General features: G+C 43.8%; 1 protein-coding gene across 1 annotated transcript in view; it reads left to right on the top strand.

Annotated features, from left to right (window-relative positions):
• Window positions 1-18,981, top strand: part of LOC126248457 (U-scoloptoxin(01)-Er1a-like) — a 98,624-nt gene that overhangs the window by 21,280 nt on the left and 58,363 nt on the right. The window lies entirely within an intron of this gene.

The raw sequence follows: 18,981 nt of genomic DNA, 5'->3' as shown, positions 1-18,981 counted from the left end.
TCCGTAATGCTCCTCCTTATGCAAAAACTTGGGATGGTGCACATAATAAAAGGAAACCGTTAAACTAAGGAAGTTTCGTATCTTCCTCCACTTATCATTTGACTTGCACGTGCCTCACATACAAAACAATAAATTGTATTTCTTGTTAATGTTTCTTTTGCGATGGTTAACGGTTCATGCTGGGTGTAGCTGCTCTGACAAACAACAGGCCATACGAGCAAACGCGTTGCGTCTTTATATGTGATTACTAGTACTTTAGGTACTAGGTTCAAAAATGGTTCAAATGGCTCTGAGCACTATGGGGCTTAACTTCTGAGGTCATTAGTCCCCTAGAACTTAGAACTACTTAAACCTAACTAATCTAAGGACATCACACACATCCATGCCCGAGGCAGGATTCCAACCTGCGACCGTAGCGGTCGCGCGGTACCAGACTGTAGCGCCTAGAACCGCTGGCCAGCCCGGCCGGCTAGGTACTGGGGCTACGCACGGCCCTATTTAAAAAGAACAGCTCGATGTAGTCATAGGAAAGACGAAGTAAATATTCCTGAATTCCAATCAAGAACAACTGCCAAGATAAGAAACATAGTAGATATCCTCGGTGTAAAAAAGCAGCTTAAATTACTTAACGAAGGCAAAGCCTCGGGTCCAGATTGTATACCAGTCAGGTTCCTTTCAGATTATGCTGATCCAATAGCTCCACGTTTAGCAATTATGTACAACCGCTGTCTCATAGAAAGATCCGTACCTAAAGACTGGAAAATCTTTCAAGTCACACCAATACCCAAAAAGGGAACTCGGAGTAATCCGTTGAAATACAGGCCCATATCACGAACGTCGATTTGCAGTAGGATTTTGGAACATATATTGTATTCGAACATCATGAAGTACCTCGAATAAAACGATTTATTGACACATAGTCAGCACGGATTCAGAAAATATCGTTCTTGCGAAACACAACTAGCTCTTTATACTCATGAAGTAATAAGTGCTATCGACAGGAGACGTCAAATTGATTCCATATTTTTAGATTTCCAGAAGGCTTTCGACACCATTCCTCACAAGCGTCTTCTAACCAAACTCCGTGCCTATGGAATATCGCCTCAATTGTGTGACTGGATTCGTGATTTCCTGTCATAAAGGTCACAGTTCGTAGTAATTGGCTGTAAGTCATCGAGTAAAACAGAAGTAATATCCGGCGTTCCCCAAGGAAGTGTTACAGGCCCTCTGTTGTTCCTGATCCATATTGACGACATAGGAGACAATCTGAGTAGCCGTCTTAGATTGTTTTCAATAATGCTGTCATTTACCGTCTTGTAAAGTCCTCAGATGAACAAAACGAGCGGTGGCCGAGCGGTTCTAGGCGCTTCAGTCCGGAACCGCACGACTACTACGGTCGCCGGTTCGAATCCTGTCTCGGGCACGAATGTGTGCGATATCCTTAGGTTAGTTAGGTTTAAGTAGTTCTAAGTTCTATGGGACTGATGACCTCAGGTGTTAAGTCCCAAAGTGCTCAGAGCCATTTGACCAAAACGAATTGCAAAATGATTTAAGTAAGGTATCTGTATGGTGCGAAAAGTGGCAATTGACCCTGAATAAAGAAAAGTGCGAAGTTATTCATGAGTACTAAAAGAAATCCTCTTAATTTCGATTATGCGATAAGTCACACAAATCTGAAGGCTGTAAATTAAAGTAAATACTTAGGGATTACAATTAAAAATAACCTAGATTGGAATGATCACATAGATAATGTTTTGGATAGAGGAAACCAAAGACTGCGATTCATTGGCAGAACACTTAGAAGGTGCAACGGGTCTACTAAAGAGGCTGCTTACACCACGCTTGTCCGCCCTATTCTGGAGTATTACTGTACGGTGTGGGATCCGCATCAGGTGGGACTGACGGATGACATCGAAAAAGTTCGAAGAAGGGCAGCTCGTTTTGTATTATCGCGAAATATGGGAGAGAGTGCCACATATATGATACGTGAATTGGAGTGACAATCATTGAAACAAAGGCGTTTTTCTTTGCGACGGGATCTTCTCGTGTAATTTGAATCACCAGTTTTCTCCTCCGATTGTGAAAACATTCTGTTGGCACCCACTTACATAGGGACAAACGATCATCACGATAAAATAAGAGAAATCAAGGCTCGTAAAGAAAAATTTAAGTGCTCATTTTTCCCGCGTGCCGTTCGAGAGTGGAACGGTAGAGAGACAGCTTGAAGGTGGTTCATTGAACCCTCTTCCAGGCACTTTATTGTGAACTGCAAATTAATCACGTAGATGTACATGTAGATGGTGTCGCGCCGAGCCCGTCTATTTTCATGCCCCGCAGCTAATTCGCTGCAAATAATAACCTGTAACTGTGAGCCTGCACTCAAATAGCCTAAGCATTGGCTACAATTGCGAGTTAATAAAGTACCCAAAACTATAAAATAAAAATTAAATGGATAACTTAATAACAAGGGTTCTATTCTAACATCTGTAATTGATGTATACGACATAGAATTATGGTGAATAATTTTTATTAAATGAAACAGCAAGTTTACTGTTACCAGTCACTGTTTATTTATTTCCACGACGCGTTTCAGAGGTTTAAACCTCCATCATGAGGTGGATTTACATTTGTTACTATGTCATTTGTGTGTGTGTTGTGTTACGACACTTTTTGGAGGAACTTATGGCACTGTCTCCAGTGGTCACTTGTGGCACTGTGACCACTGGAGACAGTGCCACAAGTTCCTCCAAAATATCGTAACACAACACACACACAAATGTCATACTAACAAATGTAAATCCACCTGCCGATGGAGGTTTAAACGTTTGAAACGCGTCGTGGAGATAAATAAACAGTGACTGGTAACAGTAAACTTGTTGTTTCATTTAATGTCAGTAAGAATCACGGTAAAGCCTAACCTAAAATGTTCGCATTTGAAGAATAATTTTTATTCAAGAAAGGACGTCTCAAATAAAATGGAAGTGTTCCTACGATATTCATTTAAAATACAGACAGAAAATAACCCATATCAAAGTTACGCTGATAGCGTTACGAGAATGGTAGCAAAATCCCCGAACTAAATAATCATAGAAGATATGCGAAACTAATTCCGTTTTGTAATCACAATACACGTAATATTCATCAGCTCAAAACAGTTCAGAATTCAACATGAGGATGCACAAATGGACACACGCGATACAAAGAACTGTGACTCATATTCTGTCTCTCCTCAGTTCATTTCACGAGCGCAGGAAGTCAGAGTTCTACTCTGGAGCACGTTCAAAACTCTCGCAATATTAAGCCCCTCCAGAATTAAAGTGTGGTAGCGACCGTTCACCGCCCAGAATCAAACACTTCCACGATCGAATCACGCTCGTTAGCACAGGCAGGTCTGCCGTCTTCCAGCTCTCGACGTAGTGTGCAGAATCGCTCCCTTGAGCTCTTCACTCGAAAACCTAAGTCTCCACTTGACAGTGTTCCTCCACTGTCCAACTCTTAATGGCTGAAGGCCTTCCCACCAAAAATACATCGTTCTCAAGCTCTACAAACATGATTTGATTGAACATGACCACTTCCCGGGCTAAATTAATGTATCACAACAATATCTAATCAAAGAAATGTCATAAACATTTGTTTACACTGAGATCATTTACAATAAATACAAGTAATAGTTGGTTCATAAATAAATAAGCCAGCATTCGTGCCCAAGTGGGCTCACGTTAAATGACAATGAGTTGTTGTTAAATATTATTCAAAGAATTATTTATACCTTCTTCATGGAAGCGTCTTTTGGTTGTCTTATGAATTGTGGTGTTCGCTAACACATGCTATTGACCACTTTTAAATTAGCACAGTTTTTAACAGCACTTACAATCAACATTTAAATAAAGTTACTGGCAAAATAGTAAACTGTTCATTAAATAAAACACAGGTATTCCTGCTGCATTCATTTGCTGTGTAAATGTGGGGAATACGTTGTTCTCACAAACATTTTCACAACGAGAAAATGTAAAAGACGTCATAAATTAATAAATAAAATAACAAAATAGATACAGATGCGCAACTTTCAGGGATGATAGCTATAGTGCAATTTTGTCATCTGAGTTGTATGTTGAACTCGCATGAAGCGATTAAAAGTTGTTCGTTCAGACGGTCATAGTGAAAATGTTTATTCACTGTCAGGTATTAGCTTCTGTAGTTTTAAAGATATTGAGATATTAATGTGTCATTGGATCCGCCCCATTTTTCAAAGATCTCGAAAAATATTCAGATCTACGTTAATATTTGATGTGAGTTATTGTTGAACCTCAAAGATCTGTAAGTTGTCCGTCTTTGAAAGTGTCTGAAAATCCACTATTTCGTGGAGTATATTCTACACAAAGGCAATGAGAACGTCAGCCGTCCAAATTACCAGCTCGGGGATTTACCCGTGCCAGGCGACGCGCTCATTGTCTCTGCACCTTGCTGGCCGGAAACGTTCAAACTACCCGGGCAGGCCGCGGCGCTCCCTAAACCGTGGACCCGCTATCGTTCAGCCATGCGTCAAATTCACCTTACCTAGTTGCAGTTATAGGCGGCCGATTAGCTCGCCTATATACGCGTAACGTTACACCCTCAAGCTATTAGACTAAGAGCCTGATAATAAATTAATTTAACTGGAATGTGTTACTGTTCTCTTACATGTTTCTTTCCCAAAAAGAAATACGACTGTGACTGCCTACAACACATTCTCCTCCATTTCTACACTATGTAATCAAAAGTATCCGGACTCCTGGCTGAAAATGACTTACAAATTCGTGGCGCCCTCCATCGGTAATGCTGGAATTCAGTATGGTGTTGGCCCAACCTTAGCCTTGATGACAGACTCCACTCTCGCAGACATATCTTCAATCAGATGCCGGAAGGTTTCTTGGGGAATGCCAGCCCATTCTTCACGGGGTACTGCATTGAGAGAGGTATCGATGTCGGTCGGTGAGGCCTGGCACGAAGTCGGCGTTCCAAAACATCCCAAAGGTTTTCTATAGAAATCAGGTCAGCACTCTGTGCAGGCCAGTCCATTACAGGGATGATATTTTCGTGTAACCACTCCGCCACAGGCCGTGCATTATGAACAGGTGATAGATCGTGTTGAAAGATGCAATCGCCATCCCCGGATTGCTCTTCAACACTGGGAAGCAAGGGGGTGCTTAAAACATCAATGTAGGCCTGTGCAATGATAGTGTCATGCAAAACAACAAGGGGTACAAGCCCCCTCCATGAAAAACACGACCACACCATAACACCACCGCTCGCCGGGCATGCGCCATACCCACACCCTGCCATCGGGTCACCACATTGTTTACCATGATTCGTCACTCCACACAACGTTTTTCCACTGTTCAATCGTCCAATGTTTACACTCCTTACACCAAGCGAGACGTCGTTTGGCTTATGAGCAGCATCTCGACCATGAAATCCAAGTTTTCTCATCTCCCGCCAACCTGTCATAGTATTTGCAGTGGATCCTGATGCAGTTGGGAATTCCTGTGTGATGGTCTGGATAGATGTCTGCCTATTACACATTACGCCCCTCTTCAACTGTCGGCGGTCTCTGTCAGTCAACAGACGAGGTCGGCCTCTACGCTTTTGTGCTGTATGTGTCCCTTCACATTTCCACTTCACTATCACATCGGAAACAGCGGACCTAGGGATGTTTAGGAGTGTGGAAATCTCGCGTACAGACGTATGACGCAAGTGACACCCAATCACCTGACCATGTTCGAAGTCAGTGAGTTCCACGGAGGCCCCCATTCTGCTCTCTCACGATGTCTAATGACTACTGAGGTCGCTGATATGGAGTACCTGGCAGTATGTGGCAGCACAATCCACCTAATACGAAAAACGTATGCCTTTGGGGGTGTCCGGATACTTTTGATCACATAGTGTATAATTTCGTAGTACAAAAAATTAAATTAATCTACAGGGTTACCCAAAAGTCCGTTAACATTTGAAAATGCACAAATTCAAGGAATAATGTAGGTATAGATGTAAAAATTGACAAACTTGCCTGAAATGACATGAGGTTTCATTGAACCCAAAAACGAGTGCCAAAATCTAGGCAACAGATGGCGCTGGACGGCAACAGGTCAGTGACGCCGCAAGAAACTTAGGTATAAAATGAGCTTTAACGAGAGAGGGAATCAGTTCATCCCAGGCCTGGATGACAGACACCCGCTGGAAGGTACTATTTTTATGCAGGATGGCACTCCAGCCCGTATTGCTACACGTGTGTAAAATATCTTGCACACATCGCTTGGTGAGAATCGCGTACTGAGTCGCCACGTCCGTCACGGTTGGCTTCCCATGTCTCCAGACCTCAATCCGTGTGATTATTGGTTGTGGAGTTACCTTAAGTCGCAAGTCTACCGCGATCGTCTGACCTAATTAGGAATGTTGAAGGAAAGTATCTAACTGCAAATTCTCACCATACCTATTTATATGCTTTGTAGTGCCATTCACAACATTGTCCAAACAGTTACTGTTGATGAAAGACTGCCGACGTGTTGAGCATTTGTCATCAAGAACATAGTCTCTGCTAAAAATCAATTGTTGCGCTAATTATTACTTCTGCATCATATGAAGTGTCATCTGGTGGTCATTTTGGCACGTTTTTGGTTTCAATGAAATCACATGTCGTCTCAGGCATGCGTGTCAGTTTTTATCTCCCTCCTCGTATTATTCCTCGAAGTATTTAATTTTGAAATTTTAACGGATATTTGATTCACCCTGTATTTAGACTGACTGCACCTCAAAAACACATTTCGCAGGTGGCTGTGGTTCTGGTCCTGATAAGCCTACTTAATAGTCCAGCATACCCATATGATTTCCTGACTAGGTTGCCGTCACCACTTAGGAAATAAGATCACATATCATAAACAAGAACACTACAATGCATTAAATTCGGTGTAGGCCCGTTTTTGCCACTCAGCAATGGGAGTTACCACCCTGTCGTCACCCCTGTAGTGTATAACTCACATAATCTATAGAGCTTTTGAACTTGGATATGTCTGCAAAACCTGCATTTTGTCACTCATTAATGTCCACGTCGATTTCCAGGGGATTTAGGACGAAGTGATATTCTTGATTGGACAACGGCTTGGCAAGGCTATCGCCAGTGACTTTCTTGATTGATCAATCCTGGTGTGAACTGATCTAGATAAACCATTGGAAGCCTAAACCTAGATGGCTGGAAGGATATTTGAAGTCCACTCTTCCCAAATACGAATCTAGTGTTTCAATCACTGTGCCACGTCGGTCAGTTTTATTAGTTATCAGTTGTGTCAGTAACGGACTCCTGCTTTTCCATCACGAGCGTAATGCTTCTCAAACACCAGCTAGTCATATTTTACCGGAAACTTCCATGCCATAATTGCTGACTCACAAAGGGATCAATGAACAGAATTGAGTAGAACACGTAATTACAATCGTAATTAAAATGAAAGTGAGTTGGGCGGGGCATGTAACTGAACAGATGTGTCAGTTCTTTGCTGGACTGAAAGCGATAAGAAAAGACTGGGGCCTAATGGAATATGTGTAGATGGCATTAGAAATTGTATTCGTATATCCGAAGTCCGCAATACAGGGGAGACTCTAGACAGGACCTTTACGCCGTGTAGGGTGTCGATTGGTTGATGATTATAATTACAGCCAAGATGGCGACATTTGACAATATTTACAATCTACCCTCACCTGTGAATGCAAGATCTACCCTCAGATGACCATTTGACCATCATCATTGCCGGTATGTCTTTCCAGACTAGAATTTCTTCGCTTGTTAGCTTCTCCAAGCAACTAAATAGACTTTCCACTGATCCTAAGTGAATTGGTAGTTATTGTTAAAACAATCGTTGATGACATTTTCGTACAGCATGGTATTGAGCAATGTAAGAAAATAACCGTGGCTGCGGAAAACTGAGCACATTCACTTAGATGTAGAAACAAGTATCAGAAATCTACAACCTGGGGAGAAAGAAAGTATTCTCCGAAGATACAGTAGGAGGTAGAAACAGGTGCTAATAAGTGAACAAAATTCCATTAACAAAAATAATGCCTGTAGGATCACTTTGCAGTGCTTGCAATTGACTGGTATGTTGGCCCCAACAAGATATTTTTATCTACAGATCGTCAGACAAGGAAGTTGTATATCACGCATGATGTTGTGCACTTCCTTAGGTGTCACTTATAGTGACACCTAAGGAAGTAGGATGAGGCCTGAGACAAATAGAGGCAGCATATTATAATGCCATAGTTGGAGTTTGCAAGTATGTGACCCGACACGTGAATGATACAATGAAGCGATAAATAATGCATTATGAGATGCCAAATGTAAACGGAGTAATTATTGTCCAGGCTAAGAAGTTTCCAAAAAAATTCTAAGAGAATGCAGAAGGTGCAGATACTGACTCATTTCTGCAAAATAACATCAAAATCATAATTCACAACAAGCCGAAAGAAACCTTGAGACAAATCTCTGTATGTACACTACCCAGGTTGCCTGGAGAACTTAAATATTGACAGAGGTTAGACGCATCTGTGGCTTAAAAGAAGAATGAAAGCGAAGTCAGAACTTCGGCTTTGAGAACGAACTATTAAAAAATTGTAATGAAAACTACCAAAGACAGCAGATATCTACTTCGTGGCGTACACTCTGATATCATGGACCACATAGAATTGGGCTGTCCCATTTTGGCGAAAAATGAACACCTGAAGAGGCACAATAACTTATGTTCATACTTTCACTGGAAAACATGCAGCTCTCTAGGAGTATCAGATCTCTCTAACGAATGGTGCGACACCACACCTAAAGCTGCCACGACAGCTGGGTGTAACGTTATCCTGTGCGATCAACCTTTACATACCGACCGAATGGTTGCAGGTAACCCTGACATCGTTACACGTTAAACAGGTAGAAGAACATGCCTTGTAACCGATATCTCAGTGCCATGTGGTGAGAACGGTAATGATACGGTGGTACAGAATAAATTGAAATGCAAGTATCAGGGCATAGAGCCAGTCGAATGTGAAATTTTAAAACTAATGTCATTCCTATCATTACTGGTGCAGTGGGATAAATACCACGTAACTTGAAGATCACTCAGTCTAGTATTGTAGAATGTAGTGAAGACAGTGGAACACAAGATTTAGTGCTCTTTGAAACCGCCGGTATCTTGAGTCAAGCGTTGTGGAATTACTTGAGGCACTAGACCTACTCCTGAGAAAGCTGCAAGTAACCCAGAGTAGACTTAACTATATCCAACAACGTAATTTTTGTTGTACAAAATTAAGATGACAGTAGTAATACATTGTACCAGCCACAAACTACTTTTTCAACTGATAGTTCCAGCAATCCATAATCTATGTGACGAACGCTGAAGGATGTCTGATAGTCCACATTTGTACGAATAAAACTGATAATAAATCTTAATAGTCTTGATCGAAATACGACATAATAACAATTATGTGATAAACTGTTTCAGTGGACTAGCAACCATTCTCAGATCTACAGAAACAAACAAAAAACATCTCTTTTCAGTTAATTTAGAAAAAAAATGGTTCAAATGGCTCTGAGCACTATGGGACTCAACTGCTGTGGTTATCAGTCCCCTAGAACTTAGAACTACTTAAACCTAACTAACCTAAGGACATCACACACATCCATGCCCGAGGCAGGATTCGAACCTGCGACCGTAGCAGTCGCACGGTTCCGGACTGCGCGCCTAGAACCGCGAGACCACCGCGGCCGGCAGTTAATTTAGAAGCACAGAAGATTTTAAAGCATATAACTTTTAGGAAAAAAGCTAAAAAATTAAAAATACTAAAAATCCTACCATGGTTATACTATAATTGATATCTAAATACAGTGCTCACCGTACAAACATTGTTACAAGGCTGCACAAAACCGGTAGGAGACGCGTACTCGCCCGTGGCCATCGTGGTTTGCTCATTATAACTAACAGGTAGCACACAAGGACACACCGTTACAATATTGAGAAACAAACGTACAGAAAAATACTTTATGATGACTCTTCAAAGATATATAAAAATTATATGTCTAAAAAATTGTCCGCGCGACCGCTACGCTCGCAGGTTCGAATCCTGCCTCGGGCATGGATGTGTGTGATGTCCTTTGGTTAGTTGGGTTTAAGTAGTTCTAAGTTCTAGGGGACTGATGACCTCAGAAGTTAAGTCCCATAGTGCTCAAAGCCATTTGAACCATTTTCAAAAATTGTCAAGTTTTCACATTAACTGAAAGACAATAGTTTTGTTTGTTTCAGTAGATCTGAGATGGTTGGTAGTCAGTCGAAACCAGTTAACATCTAGTTGTTATTATTTATATTGCGATTAAGGCCAATAAAATTTACAGTAAACTGTGTCTCCTTCACCTGAAGGCATCAGGGCTTACAAACAAAGCTGAGCAGATTAGCGCCTTCGGACCACTTATTCATTACTGAGAACCGTATTATAAATCGAAGTAAGTTCGCCCGAATAAGAGTCAAGCATCCTAGCGCTTCGAACTCAATATCGGCCAAGTGGAGCAGCGAAGCCGGTACGGACCGCGGCCGCTTTTGGAGCGGTCCAGAGCAACTGTGTTCAACGGCCGTCGTGTGCGGGAAACGGTGTCAGCAGCGGCAGCGGGGGTGGCGGCTGTCAGCGGCGTGCTGTTCTAGTTCGTGCGCCATCCATCATCGCACTTTCCCTGCTTTATAAATACCTACACTGTTTCGTCGGAGTGAGTGTACCTAGAGAGTTGCTACAGTTTCTTAATTCGCATCCAGGTGTGAGTGTGCAGCCGAACAACGTTTCAGTATCCATGCGATGCAGATCTGTTAACAGGTTTTTGGTGTGTCTCTACAACTACCAAAAGAAAGCCTCAACCGGTCTCCTTCTTTTTTGCTTCACCTAATACGCAATTAGATTTGAAACATATAGATGTTTATGAACAGTAAGTGGCCATACCACAAACGGAAAATGAAGAAATGGAAACATTTAGTGATATCCAGTGTGACACACGTCTTGTTTATCACCGTTATTGATTGATTTGAGTATGGAAACAAAAAAAAGGTTAATGACAGATTCAGAGGAGGAAAAAATCAAGGGAAGAGCAAAACAAGTTTGACGTCGGGAGACCGCATTCACTTTCTCGTGAAAACTGATGGCTATATTGGTGAGTAAATAATAGGGTTTGTCCTGAAAGATTCGGCACTCTAAAAAATAAGGCAGAAAGAAAGTTATAATGAGCAGTGGAGACTAGAACTAGAAACTGCTAATCATCAGCTAGACCAGGCACGGGCAACCTTCGGTGACCCGCGGGCCTCATTCACGTACGTGCTTAGCTCGTCGGCCGACTCATGACGCGGCCGCGACTGCAGCGCTCCTAGCGCATAAAGCCAAAACTATAGTGCCTGTGATGTTAAAGTCTATGAGGTAGAGTTGCGCTCTATCAAAACTACAGTTCGGTCATTTTGGTACAGTACATAAGTGACGTAGTATATGATAGGATTACCGGTAGTTTTGGTAGCACAGGTAGGGAACGAAACACAAATGAATGTATGAAAAGAAACCGGGAGGCGACGACTTCTCTTTCTTTCTTTTTCGTTTCTTTTCGATATAATTAGAACCCTACATCATTCAATGTTAGTCAGTTGTGTAATTCATATCTTTACAAACTATTAGTTGAATTTCATAAGTCATAAAAGTTAGTTGATCGAGCAACTTCAGCGCTTCATGTAATCAAAGCAGCCACTTTCGATGCAAGTACAGTTTACATGCACAAACATAAAAACAGCTATATAATTATTGTTTTTATTTTTCTATAGGACAGCAAGGCGAAAAAACCGTTTCTAGTCAATGATCGGTACAATTGAAACGGAGGGCCCAATCCATTCCCTGTAAAAACAGCGCACTCCATTATGGAGCCACCACCAGCTTGCACAGTGCCTTGTGCAACTTTGGGTCCGGCTTCGTGATGTCTGCACCACACTCAAAATCTACTTCGTAACTATATTGGTGTGTCTGGACAACTAATAAAGGAAGCCTCAATCGGTCTTCTTGATTTCTGCTTCACTTAATATGCAATTAGATTTGCAACTTACCGATGTTTATGAACAAAAAATATGGCTCCAGGCACTATGGGACTGAGCATCTGTGATCATCAGTCCCCTAGACTTAGAACTATTTAAACTTAACTAACCTAGGGACATCACACACATCCATGCCCGAGGCAGGATTCGAACCTGTGGCCGTAGCAGCAGCGCAGTTCCGAACTGAAGCGCTTAGAACCGCTCGGCCACAGCGGCCGGCCGTTTATGAACAGTAAGTGGTCATAATACAGACGGAAAATGAAATGGAAGTATTTCATGAAGAGCCAATGAGACACGCTACTTAGCACGAGAACGCTTGGATCGTACTTTTGAAGAGACCATAGCCCGCGTCCTTAACCGTTTTTGTTTAACTATGGTATGGTAACTATAATGTTCGGCTACTTGGAGACCATTTGCAGTCATTCATGGACCTCATTTCTCCAAACAACGATGGTATTTTTATTGATGAAAATGCTCATGTTACCGTGGCACAACTGTTAGCGACTGGTCTGAAGAACATTTTGGACAATTCGAGCGAATGTTTTGGCCACCCAAATCGCCAGACATGAATCTCATCGAACATTTATGGGACATAATCGAGAGGTCAGTTCGTGCACAAACTCCTGTACCGGCAACATTTCGCAATTATGGACAGCTATAAGGGCACTATGGATCAATATTTCTGCAGGGACTTCGAACGACTTGTGAGACGTCGAGCTGCTGCACTACGCCGGGCAAATGGAGGTACGACACGATATTAGGAGGTATCCCGTAACTTTTGTCACCTCAGTGCATGAAAGTCTGTGGTAGCCTACGGTAGTTTTACAACTCTACTATGGAGAATGCACCGATATGAATGGCTCCACTTTTCTGATACTGTACGCCAACAAAACATGCATTTTTGAAAGTATTTTAATTTTACATCCACCCCACCACGGAAAAATAAATGCCTATAAAGCAGCTAGTTAGAGCTAATTCATTATAAATTACATTCAGTGTCAACAGTTTCAGTTCTCTATTGCGTCCGCTATGACCAATAATTATTTACCGTGTTAATACGAGAAAGAATAGAAAAACAAAATACGGCAAGCAGTTAGGAGTAACTTTGCGATTTTTGGGCCCAGGCCGGTCGTTAGAGGAAAATTCAGCGTATTAATATCCGCAAACACTATCAGCAAGCATTTTCTTTAAAATACACTCCCGGAAATTGAAATAAGAACACCGTGAATTCATTGTCCCAGGAAGGGGAAACTTTATTGACACATTCCTAGGGTCAGATACATCACATGATCACACTGACAGAACCACAGGCACATAGACACAGGCAACAGAGCATGCACAATGTCGGCACTAGTACAGTGTATATCCACCTTTCGCAGCAATGCAGGCTGCTATTCTCCCATGGAGACGATCGTAGAGATGCTGGATGTAGTCCTGTGGAACGGCTTGCCATGCCATTTCCACCTGGCGCCTCAGTTGGACCAGCGTTCGTGCCGGACGTGCAGACCGCGTGAGACGACGCTTCATCCAGTCCCAAACATGCTCAATGGGGGACAGATCCGGAGATCTTGCTGGCCAGGGTAGTTGACTTACACCTTCTAGAACACGTTGGGTGGCACGGGATACATGCGGACGTGCATTGTCCTGTTGGAACAGCAAGTTCCCTTGCCGGTCTAGGAATGGTAGAACGATGGGTTCGATGACGGTTTGGATGTACCGTGCACTATTCAGTGTCCCCTCGACGATCACCAGTGGTGTACGGCCAGTGTAAGAGATCGTTCCCCACACCATGATGCTGGGTGTTGGCCCTGTGTGCCTCGGTCGTATGCAGTCCTGATTGTGGCGCTCACCTGCACGGCGCCAAACACTCATACGACCATCATTGGCACCAAGGCAGAAGCGACTCTCATCGCTGAACACGACACGTCTCCATTCGTCCCTCCATTCACGCCTGTCGCGACACCACTGGAGGCGGGCTGCACGATGTTGGGGCGTGAGCGGAAGACGGCCTAACGGTGTGCGGGACCGTAGCCCAGCTTCATGGAGACGGTTGCGAATGGTCCTCGCCGATACCCCAGGAGCAACAGTGTCCCTAATTTGCTGGGAAGTGGCGGTGCGGTCCCCTACGGCACTGCGTAGGATCCTACGGTCTTGGCGTGCATCCGTGCGTCGCTGCGGTCCGGTCCCAGGTCGACGGGCACGTGCACCTTCCGCCGACCACTGGCGACAACATCGATGTACTGTGGAGACCTCACGCCCCACGTGTTGAGCAATTCGGCGGTACGTCGACCCGGCCTCCCGCGTGCCCACTATACGCCCTCGCTCAAAGTCCGTCAACTGCACATACGGTTCACGTCCACGCTGTCGCGGCATGCTACCAGTGTTAAAGACTGCGATGGAGCTCCGTATGCCACGGCAAACTGGCTGACACTGACGGCGGCGGTGCACAAATGCTGCGCAGCTAGCGCCATTCGACGGCCAACACCGCGGTTCCTGGTGTGTCCGCTGTGCCGTGCGTGTGATCATTGCTTGTACAGCCCTCTCGCAGTGTCCGGAGCAAGTATGGTGGGTCTGACACACCGGTGTCAATGTGTTCTTTTTTCCATTTCCAGGAGTGTATTTGTCAAAAAATGCTTTTGATGACTGATCGCATAGGCATGGGTTGTTTCTGTAACACTAAATTAATTAAGCCGTCATTTCTTTGTTTATTAAAAAAATTAAAAGTTTAAATGGCTTGAACTTAGTATATACCTACGGTATTATGCAGAAGGTAAACCGGAAAAATGCGAACAATAACATGGCGAATAACCGAAAATGTGTCCCGGCAGAGTGCAATGTGAGCACCTCGCTCTCTCTTCCACGAAGTTCTTCCGCGGGCCAGATTGAAACGAATCGCGGGGCAATTGCCCCTCCTTGAGCTAAACAAAGATAAAGCAAAAGTGAAGGAAGAAAAAGGAAGGTTACAGTTTAGTGCTCCACTGATAGCGAGATTATTAATGAAACTGAGAAAGGTCGTGCATTCGGAAAAGTAGCGTTCAGTTCTTTGTTAGGCCAATGAGATTAAGGTTTCCCATGGTTTCCATGAATCATTTAAGGCGAATGCATTGATTGTGCTTGTGTCCTTACCATCCTTGCTTAAACAAATCTGGTTCTCATTTCCGATGACCCCATTTTGGACATAAATCTTGCCATCAACAGACAGTGATCAGCTTTTTCATTTGTTGGAGTACTATTTCCTTGGACAGCTCTCACCATTTGTTACTGCAATGTGCTAGGTAGAAAAATGGCTGAGATCTTTGTGGCGTGCGTTAGATGATACTGCTGCAAGTCATGGCGCTCGAATGCGGGGTAACGAAACACTCACAGGTACAGCGTCTTGTCGGACAAGTGCATCTGGGAGAACCGTAAATGACGCACAGTCAGCACTTTCATATAACACACTGACAACGATATCCCTGCAGTAATACCTTTTTCGTATAACCTTCATTTCACGCAACTGACTTATTCTATAGTGGCTGACTGTCGAGCAGAGTGTTTGCTCGAGCTGTAATACTTCCCAGCCTGATTTCACATTTTTATGGAGAAATAATAAAAAAATACTTTTCACTGAACTTATGTTCATATATAGAGTCAATCAAACTTCACGCACTCTGGCGCCACAGCTCGATTCCTTGCATACTAATAGCACAAAAATGTCTCTAACATTTCGCCCCGTGCTTGTTTTCTGTACAAAGTGGATGTAATCATATATACTCCAAGTATCTCCATTCAGTACCGTAGAGCTATGTTGTGCAGCTAGTGTAGTTGCCAGAGTTTTGTGTCAGAATACTATATAGATCCGGGTCTTGATGTCTTTCTTTTTCTAATTGTAAGCTGGCTTCTTAATCATTAAACAGCAAATAAAGTAGGTGCTACGCAAAACAATGGCAATTATTTAACACCAACACAGAAATGAGAGTTCAATCGTTTTTATTATTCTACTTTTAAAAACGTATTTTGCATTTAAACGTTTCCTCGGTCCTCTTCCACGCCTCACACACCATGCTTTCCGGTCCATTGTTAGAATTGCTAGCTTTTTCATAAGTTATACTTCTTCGACTAGAGATATAAGACATCGATCCCACCCCTCTCTTTCTTACCTTATCACCGCCACCTTTATCGCCAATAGCTTTCCTGTAACCATATAAATCACACACTCATATAGTCTTCGCGTGTTGTTCCGCACTACTCCATCAAATACACTGGAACCCATTGGTTCCATCTATTAATACCATCTACCGTGCTAATCATCTTCATATCTATTACATTTACTTAGGACATTACATCACCAGTAATGGTAGCAACTTGCTTTACGGGTAATTACGAAACGCTGTTATTAGTTTTGTTATAATCGTCATATAACGACATCCATCGACGAATTAAATCCTTCAGGTTTCGGTAAACTGGCAACACTTAATGTATACTGTCCAGCCACATTAAAGTGACCACCTGTCAAAAGCCTGAAATTTGCGGCGCGGAGCGTTGCGAGACGTACAGGAAGGGAGTCAACGAAGTTCGAGAAGTTACCGACAGGAACGTAGAGCCATGCCGAGTTCAGTGCCGTGGCCAGCGCTAGGTTTCTCGTGGGAGGATCCATGGCGCAAACACTTCAGTCGAGGTGGTTCCACACATTCTGGATTGGGTTTAAATCCGGTGAGTTTGGTGGCCAGAGGGGTACGATAAACACATCTGGTGCTCTTCAAACCACGCATGTTCATTGCGAGCTGTGTGACATGTTGCATTGTCCTGCTGATAGATGTCACCACGCCGATGAAAAACTTAATTTACTGGTGGACATGGTATCTAAGAATAGATTCATGCTTGTGTTGATCGATTGTGCCTTCTAGAATGGCGATACCACCCAGTAAATGCAACGAAAACATTTCGTAGATCATAACGCTCCCTCCTCCGGCCTGGATCTTTCAGGCGATTGTTGCAGGGTGTTTGATTTCAGACGTTTCATGCCGTACACACCAACGGCCATCTGTCCCGTGGAGCATAAAACGTGATTCATTTGAAAAGATCACCTGTCGCCACAAGGATGGACGTCCAGTTGTCTTACTTGTGCTCAAATTCCAAGCTTCGTCGCCGATGAATAGAAGGCTGCATGGGTGCATTCTGCTGAGACCCATACGCAGCAACTTTCACTGAGTGGTCGCTGAGGAGTGACTGTTGTTATCCCCTTGGTTCATCTGAGCTGTCAGTTACTCAACAGCTGTACGTCTATTCACCCGTACATATCTCCTCAGCCGTCGATCACTCCTGTCATCTATGACCCGTGGTGCTTCACAGTTGCCTTAGCGCCTGTCTCGTATAGTGCAGTTTTGTCATGCACTGTAGACTTAAGTCTGGTGGCAATTGAACTGTTTAAAAACTTAGCCGTTTCGGGAACGCATGCCTTTTCGGTCATCAGATAAATCTCCCCGTTTCCGCATTACGACAACGTCTGCACAGTTTTCCGGGTCTCCCCCCCCCCCCCCCCCCCCCGACACACTTTATGTATCCTCCACTGCTACTGCTCCCACCTGCTTTTTGTGAGTGGTTATTGCACATTGTCGAATTGTCGACGAACATAGGCGGCGGTCACATTAATGTGACTTGACCATGTAGTACGTAAGTTTAATTTCTCCACATTGATAAGATTTGCAGTTAATTTGCGCTATTTTAAATGAACGGTCTCCTGATTCACATACCTTCCGTCAAATTTCTTTGAAATCTATAATTTTCAATTTATCAGTTCTTAGGAAACGCTGTTGTACTCAAAACTGTGAGAGTAGTGCCAATGCGCCAGGCAAATGAATCGGTTTCTGTAAAATGTTGACTATCGTTGATAATTTTAGTTGTAAGACGACACGCAAAATTTGCAGTGTCATTAATACTTACCAAATGAGTAGCATCACTGATATATTTAAAAAAAAGGCGTCCTTATTACAAGTAAACACATTTAGGGAATTAGTGGAAGAGGAGGAGACAATGCGCCAGGCAAATGAATCGGTTTCTGTAAAACATTGACTATCGTTGATAATTTTAGTTGTAAGCTGACACGTGAAATTTTCAGTGTCATTAATGAGTAGCATCACCGATATACACTCCTGGAAATGGAAAAAAGAACACATTGACACCGGTGTGTCAGACCCACCATACTTGCTCCGGACACTGCGAGAGGGCTGCACAAGCAATGATCACACGCACGGCACAGCGGACACACCAGGAACCGCGGTGTTGGCCGTCGAATGGCGCTAGCTGCGCAGCATTTGTGCACCGCCGCCGTCAGTGTCAGCCAGTTTGCCGTGGCATACGGAGCTCCATCGCAGTCTTTAACACTGGTAGCATACCGCGACAGCGTGGACGTGAACCGTATGTGCAGTTGACGGACTTTGAGCGAGGGCGTATAGTGGGCATGCGGGAGGCCGGGTCGACGTACCGCCGAATTGCTCAACACGTGGGGCGTGAGGTCCCCACAGTATATCGATGTTGTCGCCAGTGGTCGGCGGAAGGTGCGCGTGCCCGTCGACCTGGGACCGGACCGCAGCGACGCACGGATGCACGCCAAGACCGTAGGATCCTACGCAGTGCCGTAGGGGACCGCACCGCCACTTCCCAGCAAATTAGGGACACTGTTGCTCCTGGGGTATCGGCGAGGACCATTCGCAACCGTCTCCATGAAGCTGGGCTACGGTCCCGCACACCGTTAGGCCGTCTTCCGCTCACGCCCCAACATCGTGCAGCCCGCCTCCAGTGGTGTCGCGACAGGCGTGAATGGAGGGACGAATGGAGACGTGTCGTGTTCAGCGATGAGAGTCGCTTCTGCCTTGGTGCCAAT

Source organism: Schistocerca nitens, chromosome 3, assembly GCF_023898315.1.
Source record: "Schistocerca nitens isolate TAMUIC-IGC-003100 chromosome 3, iqSchNite1.1, whole genome shotgun sequence".
NCBI classification, from domain to species: domain Eukaryota; kingdom Metazoa; phylum Arthropoda; class Insecta; order Orthoptera; family Acrididae; genus Schistocerca; species Schistocerca nitens.
Note: the sequence above shows the minus strand (reverse complement) of the source record. Positions and strands in the feature narration are given on the sequence as shown.